Genomic DNA, 8962 nt, shown 5'->3' with positions numbered 1-8962 from the left:
CATTATCATAAATGACACCCAGGGGATTTATAAATATTATTTATTATTATGGATATCTATCTCTTAGAAATATTAGGGTTAGTGACTTTGGGATGAAGTCACTTTTTACTATAAATATAGTATTATTGCAGGTTCTCCATCAGAATCCCTAACAACAGGAAATAAAGACCCCATCTCTTCTCTCTTTTCTACAATATATTCTTCTCGCTTGCTTTATTATTTTATAACACCTTCTAAGTTTTAAGACTAAAAGATAATTCTTTTTCATACTTCTCATTTTCTTTTCAGTCAAGTGGTTTTATATCTTGGTTAAGATATTTCTCATCTAAGGAAAAACAGAACCTTCAATAATGAAAGAGACTGGCACGCAAATTATTGTTTGCAACGAAAAATTATGATATCACGAAATTTACTAAACTAATTTTTATGGTCCATTTAATAAAAATATTCATCTGGGGTCCAACCAAATAGGCTTAAGAGTTTGATTAGAGCAAAACAAGGCTCCCGCATAATCAAGATTCCTAAACACATACTATATGAGAAAATGACAATTGAAGGCCTCATAGATTCAATTGAAAAAAAAAAAAATCTCATAGATAATGAGTCATCACTTGTTATTTTGGCTCCACTACTAAAGTCACAATGAAGTCATCTTTCAATTCATATGCCTTTGGATTGAAATTTTGAGAGCATATTTGGAAGATTTGTTTTCAAATTTTTGTTTGGCCATAAACTTTTATAGATTTTGAAAATAAATCTTCAAATTTCAAACTCTGGCTCAAACATGTTTTTGGGCCAAAATCTATGTTTTGACCTTTTCAAAAATTTTAAAAACTACCCTAACTTTTGTATTTTATATATATAAAAAAATCATCTATTTATGACCCAACTAATTCTATCTATCATGTTCCACCATTAAAGCCGTATCCACCATGTTTCCACAATTAAAATAGTCTCTTTTATAAAGTGAATGAGTTATGTTGTGTCGAAACAGTAGAAGAAGAAACCCTATCGAAAATTGCTATGACAACTGTAGAAATCCGTTGTGAAGATAAAAATTTGAAATGCATGCTCGTCGTGAAGAGATTGTTCGTACAATGTGGGAAGATTATATTAAAGAATAGTTAGTTACTACTGTTTTTTTCTTGCACGGATGAATCTTTGTATTGTAATTTGAATTGTAATAGCTAGTAAGTGTGTTATCAGCAATTATTATTAAAATATCATGTTCTGCATAATTTGGGATTAGCAAGTATGTAAGTTTCGTATGGTTGGGTTTTGTTGATAGTTTTTAGAACTTATTGGTATATGTAATATTTCATGTTTTTCAAAACAAAAAGTGAAATATGTTTTGAAAAATTATGACCAAATTAAGTAGGCGTTTGGCCATAGATACCAAAAACAAATTCACTTTTTTGGAATTTTTGAAGTTGGAGTTGGAGTTGTGTTTGGCCATAGTTTTTGAAATTGTAATTTTTGGTGAAATGTAGTTGTAAAAAAGTGAAAAAATTTTGAAAAATAAGTTTTTGAGTTTTTTGTATTCCGGAATACGACTTGTATTCGGAATATTTATGGCCAAAACTGAAAAGAAAAAGTGAAAAAAAAAATTTCGGAAAAAAATGAATAATTTTTATGGCCAAACACAACCTAAGTTTTTCATTTTTTTTTTTTGGGAATCTATGACCAAACGCTGGCTAAAGCTGGGCCAACAAACTTATGGACTATGGTCCCACATAGAATCCTAATCTAAATCTAGTGATCACTAAACGAAGTTGCGTTATCAGAATGATAACTAAACGAAGTTGCGTTTTCAGAATGATAACGTCTTTATATTTTTGTCTCCTTGTTGAAAAAATAAAAATCTTTTTGCGTCCTTGGAAGAATTATTATATAACATGATTACACTTGTGTCTCTTGATAATCTCTCTTAGTTCCATTCTATATCTATTCGAGGAGTTAACTATTATTTATGGGTCATTTATTTCCAAATATTACTTAATTGTAAAAAAAATTCAATAATGGCTTAGAGTATTTTATTGTTTTATTTCAGGAAGTTGTCAATTTTATTTTAATTTACTAACGAATTGATTTCCTAAATTATCATAACAATTTATATACTTTATCACTTTTTATTCTAAATCTTTGTCATTTTTTTTTTTAAAAAAATATAGGAACTTTTTCTTTCAAGCTCCTCTAGAAGAATTTTAATAATTCAATCACATTCGTTTACGCAATTGAATGTAAATGGCCGGTTTGTCCTCATACGGAAATCGGAAGCTTTCCCACATTTAACAATTATAAAAGGTGATGCAGAAGAAAAATGTCCCTTCTAAGTTTCAAAGATAATTCTTTTTCATACTTCTCCTTTTCTTTTCAGTCAAGTTGTTTTTAATCTTGTTTCAAATGAAAAAACAGAACCTTCAATAATGAAAAGAGACTGGCACGCAAATTATTGTTTGCAATTCTTTTTCATACTTCTCCTTTTCTTATACTGGTATGAGAAAATGACAATTGAAGGGGCGATTGGTCTTTAATTTTTGCGCCAGTATTTAAAATGTTTTATATCTTGGTTAGGGTATTTCTCATCTAATGAAAAACAGAACCTTCAATAATGAAATGAAAGAGACTGGCACGCAAATTATTGTTTGCAACGAAAAATTATGATATGCCCCCGCGGCGTACTTTGAAGGAATTATCTAAGTTATGCGGGTCCTAATTTTTATGATAAGTCCATTTAATAAAAATATTCATCATTCTTGGGTCCAATCACGTGGAGGACCAAATAGGCTTAAGAGTTTGATTAGAACAAACCAAGGTTCCAGCATAATCAAGATTCCTAAACACATCTACTGGTATGAGAAAATGACAATTGAAGGCCTCATAGATTCAATTGAAAAAAAAATCCTTCACAAAGTTATGCCCATAGTTGAGGGAAAAAAAAATCTCGTAGATAATGAGTCATCACTTATAATTTTGGCTGCTTTAAAACTTGGCCATCATCCTTACGCTCCACTACTAAAGTCACAAAGAAGGCATCTTTCAATTTTAAAAAGCTATATATTGATATCTAACCTCCTGTTTCCTTTAATTAACTTCCTTCCTTGGAAAACTTAGGTTAACATTTTATTACTACGTTATGATGATTTAGAGAAATGTGTGATTGTAACCCATGGAAATGAAACAAGAATTTCACTAAGTATTTTGGTTATAGATTAAGTATAGGCTATTGATTAAAAAAGTAAAACTTGATGAAATATAAAGTGGTTTAGAAGTAACTTGCTGGATTAGTTTACAACTCCACAATGCATCAGTAATTAAGACAACGCTAATCTTCATTAAGCCTCACATTCAATCATGTGTAAGTAGCCACCACAATTCATCAGTGACGTGGATATGTGCAAGAAAAACAGAAAATACAAAGAAGGTGGTTAAAAATTGAAACTTGGAAGGCAAAGGTCTCCACCACAAGTTCACAACCAGTAGTTCACAACTTTTTGACTAAAGTGCCAACTGATAGCGAGCTTCTTTTATTACTAGTTTTTTTTTTTTTTTTTAAACAAAATTGATAGAAATAATGGCACGACTCTTGACATGGACTTCTTGAATTTTCCATGCACAATAGTTACACAAGGAGATAGGCTTGCCAAGATTCTATGTAGTGACTTTGTGGATGTACAGCAGTGTTGTGAGTGATAAAGATTTGACGAGAGTAGCGTTGAGGAGACATGATGATAGGCCAGAAACACAGATTTTTAGCTATATAGTTCACAATTTTATTGACTATATATATTTTAATCCTGTTTGAGCTATAATGTAGTATTTTATACTTATTACGTGTGTTTTCTTGTGTAGGACTTGTTCCCGAGTAAACGAGCATTTTTGGAGCTTAAATGGAGGTTTTAGGACTTCGTCCAAAAAAAAATCGGGATGAGTTCGAGGTTCAAGGATCGATTGAGTATGCATGTAAAAAAAATTGAACCAAAAGGATGACATCGCGAAACAAGCTTGGCGCGACACTTGGCGCTACGCCCAGCGCGCTGCGCCTGCCTGTAAAAATCTCAGGTTCTAAAAATATGGCTTATCGCCTCGCCTAGCGCGATGCCCTGCATGGTGCGGTAGGCCAATTACGGGTTGTTTTCGATTTTTTGATTTTTTAAGGGTATTTTGGTCTGAGCACTTTCGGGGTATCCTATAAATATATGAAAAACATGTTTTTGAAGGGACTTTTGACCTAGGGAGCATTGGAGGAGCGTAGAAGAGGATTTGACGACCGAATTCATTACTTTCCATCACGATTCGATTCAATACGGGAGTTTAGATCAATCGTCTATTGTAATGTTTTTTAATTCTATTTCTTCTATGTTCTTTATTTTACTATGGAGTAGTTTTCTTATAGGATTTTGACAAGACATGACGTATTGATTGACTTTTTTAGATTCGATTCTTGCTTGAAATTGTTAATTGAGTTTTGAATTGAATTGCAAAGTTATTTACTATTTTATTTAGGGAAAATGTGCAAATATACCCTTCAACCTTGCGATTTAGAGCAGATATACCTCCGTTATAAAAGTGGTGCAAATAGACCCCGCCGTTACAAAATGGTGCAAATATACCCTTTGTGATGACGGATTTTTTTTGAAAAAATCATTTAGTTTATTTTTTAATTAAAAAATACCACGTGGCTTTACGAAAAAATTCTACTCATTTCTTTTAGTAGACTTATTTTTCTAAAGCCACATGATGATTTTTTTACCTGGTGGGTCGGGTCTGGTTCATTTTAAAAAATGGGTAGACTTATTTTTTTTAAAGCCACGGAGACATTTTTTTAAACGAACAAGACCGACCCACCAGAAAAATATTTACCATGTAGCGTTAGAAAAATATGTCTACTAAAAAAAAATGACTAGACCTTTTTTTTATTATTATTATTTTTAAAGCCAGATGGCATTTCTTTTAAATTAAAAAATAAGCTAATTGTTTTTTTAAAAAAAGATCCCGTCAGCAAAAAGGGTGTATTTGCACTATTTGCATAACGGCAGGGGTATATTTGCACCATTTTATAACGGCAAGGGAATATATACACTACTTTTTAACGGAGGGTATATCTGCTATAAATCGCAAAGTTGAGGGGTATATTTGCACCTTTTCCCCTTTATTTAATTGAAAGAGGAATAGTTTGGTGAATATCTCTGCATTATTTGTTTGGTTTTAATCGGTGATTCTTCTAAGTAGTCGAAAGAGCTTCTTGATGTATTGGTTGAACCAAGAGAAGAAAATATTCAAGAGACGTTTTCCTTAAGACTAAAACCTTAATATTTCTTGCATACGTTCACATGGCTTTTTATTAGTCTTGAACTCATGGATAGTAGTTTTATTTCATTATTGAGATATTCTTGGATGCTTTAATTGGAAGAGTAAGAGATGTATGAATTATCTTAATATAAATCTGATTTAGCTCATGATTGAATGACTTTATTGAATAATTGGAAGAGACTCTTGAATAATTTATCTTGGGTTATGAGCTGACGATATTCGTGAGAAGTCGTCCGAAAATCTATTTCTATCCATAGTTTTTGAACATTCTCGGGGCTTGCATTAGTTTAATTTGTGAAATCTGAAAAAATAATCGGAAATGTTTATTAGATTCTTGAGTAAACTAATTATTTATTGAATTCGAAAGACTCAATAAATCTAGAACATAATGATAAAACGAATTGGAGTTAATCGCTAAAATCTTGCATCTGTCTTGTCTACTACCCTTACTTCTCATATTAATCTTACTTCTCATATTAATAGTAACCTTTTCTTTCGTTATCAATTGTCTTTAATTACGTTTGTAGTCGATAATCGTGGTCTATAACCACAACAAACTCAAGTTTTGATCACCTGAATAATACTAAGCAAGTTTTATTTGAGTAATTGTTTGTACCACTCCTTGCGCAGACGATCTAAATACTATACTATCTTTGACTAGCAAAGCGTTTAAATTATAATGTGTTTTGCGCTCGTCACGACAATATAAGTCCCCCTTATTGGTTGGTAGAATATAAGAAGAAGAAGTGGTTCAAACAATTCTGTAAAAATGAAATATCTTGGTGGGAAAGAGGGAAATTGAAATTTAACTAAAATAATCTATATCTATATATAATATAAAGCTAAACATAGACAAGATGTGGCACCTCTCTATGGCCACAATTTCTATTTACCTTTTTTCTCCTTTTTTGACTTTTCCCCCATTCTTTAGTCTTTATTGTAATAAAGAAAGACAATGAAAAATTATGAAGGCAAATGAAGTTGTAAAGGAAAATGAACAGTCACAATTGTTAATAAACGAGTAGTCACAACTCACAATGTGGAAGTCTCCTTTTTATCTTTCCTAATTAATTCTCATATTTAAAAAATAAATAACTACCATTACTACTCATTGCAATAAAGAAAGGCAATGAAAATTATGAAGGCAGCGAAAAGTTGTAAAGAAAAATGAAAACAGTCACATTTATTTTTAAACGAGTCCTCACAACTATCTTTCCTATTTAATTCTCATATATAAGAAATAGTCGTAACTTACGCGACATTGCTTCTAATCTAATAAGTGGGGCTAAAATGCGGTTATGAATTTGTCAAATTTTTGGCTAACCTTTTCATATTACACATTAATGGAATGACACAACCTTCCATATACCATTTTAATGGAGGATATATAAAAGAATCCCTACAAACTCCATCATTCACCAGATTTTCTTATTCAAATACTAGAACATAATAAGCTTCCAATACGTTCAAGTGAGTCATGGCTACCATTACTATTCATTGCATGGTAAACTTCGAATATGAGTATAATTTATCTATTTGCTTGCAAGAGTACTTTACAAATATCATTCTGTTATATATTTTATGCTACATCTTTTATCGGTTCGTCAAGATTGCTAAATGAATACATGGGATTCATATGTTGGCATCCAATCTAAAAGGGACATCATGAGTTAAATTTAAATTCTTTATTGTTTTCTATGTTTGTTCTACATGGATTCATATGTTGGCATCCAATCTAAAAGGGACATCATGAGTTAAATTTAAATTCTTTATTGTTTTCTATGTTTGTTCTACTACAAACGTGTGTTCTGTTTTTTTTCTTTTGCACCTCCTCTCTGCACCAGATATAGGAAACCGATCATGTGATTTTTTTTTTTTTTTGGCATCATACTGGCGCTGCTACTGAAATTTTCATCCTACTCTGGTGATTTAGGGTGAGTCATTTCTTTACGAAATACTTTGCTGCTTATTGATCATACCTTTTCTTTGTCCGGAAAAGATGTAGGTATCTGGTATTATTTCTCACTTACTTGAAAATTTTCATCGACTTTTGAATTTGTTGGATTGAGCTAACTGAATTTAGATATTGTGTTAACATGATTTGATACACTACATTTCTCCCTTATTTGAATTGAGTTAACATGATTTGATACACTACATTTCTCCCTTATTTGAATTGATTACTATTAAACTGAATCTAATTTTAAAATGTGACAGCATAAAGGAAGTTAATTAAGAAGATGTCACAGGAAATTTGAAATAATTACTTTGGGAATTACTTTTTTCATTTTATATGATAGAATTTTACCTGTATATAGTTTAATGTTACTTTTCTTTGGATTGTAAGTGCAATAATTTAGAACTTGAAGGGAGCTGATCGAGTTTATGGATACCGATTCTACACCAATTGTTCTCGTGATTGTAGTTTGAAAAAATTATAGATCATTTTTTCCTCTAATTTAAATACGGACAGGTCCCCTTTGAAGAATCGAGAAAGTAGTGGTGTTGATTTGTATCAAGAACAAGTTAACGAGAAGTAGTGTATATGCACGTATTATACATATTTTGGACACTAGCTAATAATGAGGTTCAGATTTGTGCATTATTATATAGTTTACCATAGTGCTTTGAAAATGGCTTTGACAATCAAATTAATTGAATTGTTCTGTACTTCTGTGCTTGCAGTGTATTTGTTGGAATGGAAGTACTCAATTTTTCTTAAAGATGTTATGCCATATTATTTTGTTATGAGAAGCTAAGTAAATTGGTGATCAAGTTATATAGGAGCTAATTACCGGTTAAAACATCAGAGTTTAAAGGTGCATGAGGCATTAGTGTGTTACGTTCCCGTATCAATTTTAAAAATAATTGCAACAGTTTAGACGAGATTTTCTTTTATTTTTAGGATTCATTGCAATATTTTTTGTATATTTGGTATCTAAATTAGATAGAGAAGACGTGTTTCATTACAATTTTTTGGTAATGGTGAATCACTTGATCTTTCAAATTGTAACATTAGTATAGTGCCATATGTATAGTCATGTTATTGAGGCTTGAAAATCTATAAAAAAATTCTTATTGTCTTTTTTATTCTAATTGTCAATATTAATATAGGCCATATGATTTTATTTTCCTATGAAAGCCGGAGGCCTAAAGATCAGATATAACTTAACTATTTCCAGCTTTCACTTTTATGGAAGATGTACTTTTATCTTGCGAATACAAGGGATGAAGTGTAGAATTTTCAAGCGAGATTGATATATAATGTCTATTGGGTATTTTATTGCATAAGCTATTTCAGGACCATAAGTTTTAAAATGGTCATTTTATAAGTTTATTATTGTACAATATTTGCGCGAACAATTTCACTAGTAATATAAATGATCAAGGATGAGTGTCATTAACTTAAAGTTGATTACAATTTTAGCTAAAGGAGTAACCGATCGATATTTAACAGTTACAAATTCAAAATGTTGTCTTAAAGAGAAGATGTTCTGCCCATCCTTCCTAATTGCTTCCGGACATTAATTCCACAAATGACAAACTGGGCAAACAAAGATAGTAACATCATAAAGCAAGCGCTGAGACAGCTTTCAAGAAAATGAAGATTCTAAGCACAATTTGTACAAGAAAATGACAGTTGATTGAA

The 8962-nt window shown here is 31.1% G+C and overlaps 1 long non-coding RNA gene across 1 annotated transcript; it reads left to right on the top strand.

Moving 5' to 3' along the window:
* The first annotated feature begins 6553 nt into the window (after positions 1-6553).
* On the top strand, positions 6554-8354 carry LOC132063455 (uncharacterized). Its single transcript, XR_009416380.1, has 2 exons — positions 6554-6817; positions 7787-8354. It is a non-coding gene; the product is annotated as an uncharacterized LOC132063455 (long non-coding RNA).
* The last annotated feature ends 608 nt before the right edge of the window (positions 8355-8962 follow it).

The sequence above is a fragment of the Lycium ferocissimum genome, chromosome 7 (assembly GCF_029784015.1).
Source record: "Lycium ferocissimum isolate CSIRO_LF1 chromosome 7, AGI_CSIRO_Lferr_CH_V1, whole genome shotgun sequence".
In the NCBI taxonomy this organism is placed as follows: domain Eukaryota; kingdom Viridiplantae; phylum Streptophyta; class Magnoliopsida; order Solanales; family Solanaceae; genus Lycium; species Lycium ferocissimum.
This window is presented reverse-complemented; position numbering and strand designations above follow the sequence as displayed.